Here is an 879-nt window from a genome sequence, read left to right as displayed (position 1 = left end):
GCTGGTCTTCATGCGTATTCATTCAATAACGTTGAATCAAACAAACTCCTCTGCCTTTTATTTCACAAAGTAAGTCAAAATAAGAGTCATTTCAAAACGTGAAGAAGCCTCAAGTTGCATCAATAAAATATGGCCCTTCCATGTATAAAAAGCTGATGCAACTGACGATCGATCTGCACTGTTTTTGCTGATCTTTGAAGCCAATTGATAGAAATGATGTTGGCTCACACATATGTACAAAACAATACTGTCTGCATGCGTTCTCTTATCCATTTGAGAACTAATGAATGAAATTCCTCACACGCTCAAGGTGTCCCATCGCTCACGACAGACAGCAAGGCCTGGAAAGCAGAAAGAACTGTCTCCTTAAACATGCAAACTAACAGCACCACAAGTTTGAAAGCACTCCATCAGATTTTATGCATTTTGATCCACTGACACTGGAACGTGGAAGTTCAGAAGAAGAAAAGGAACATGAGAGAATAGAAGACATGTCAGAATAGAGCTCTGATGGCGATGATGTGGCAGTGAGAAACTGCAGCATGTTTTGGTTCGATAGGCTTGTCATCTAAATAAAAAAAAACAAAACAGGTTAGCTCATCTTGAAAGTAGCTCTCCTGTACTAAGACAAAATCATCTTTGTCCTCACACTAATTTCTTGCGCCACAACATGAAGAAATTCTTGTCAGGCCAGCCAGAACTCTTTTGTTCTTCCTGGTAACAGCTGAGGACTTGCTTTGTCCTTTGGCTTTTTCTTCCACCTGGCTCTTGTCCCTTTTTCTGTTCCTTATCTTCACTGGCTCATGGCCTGTGGCAAGGTGTGGCTCCTAAGCAGAGATGAGTATCTGTGATGGTTTATTAAAGAACTATGCTTTGAAA

This window comes from Gambusia affinis, linkage group LG10 (genome assembly GCF_019740435.1).
Source record: "Gambusia affinis linkage group LG10, SWU_Gaff_1.0, whole genome shotgun sequence".
Taxonomy (NCBI): Eukaryota; Metazoa; Chordata; class Actinopteri; order Cyprinodontiformes; family Poeciliidae; genus Gambusia; species Gambusia affinis.
The sequence above is the reverse complement of the archived record's forward strand: the minus strand, read 5'-3'. Positions refer to the sequence as shown.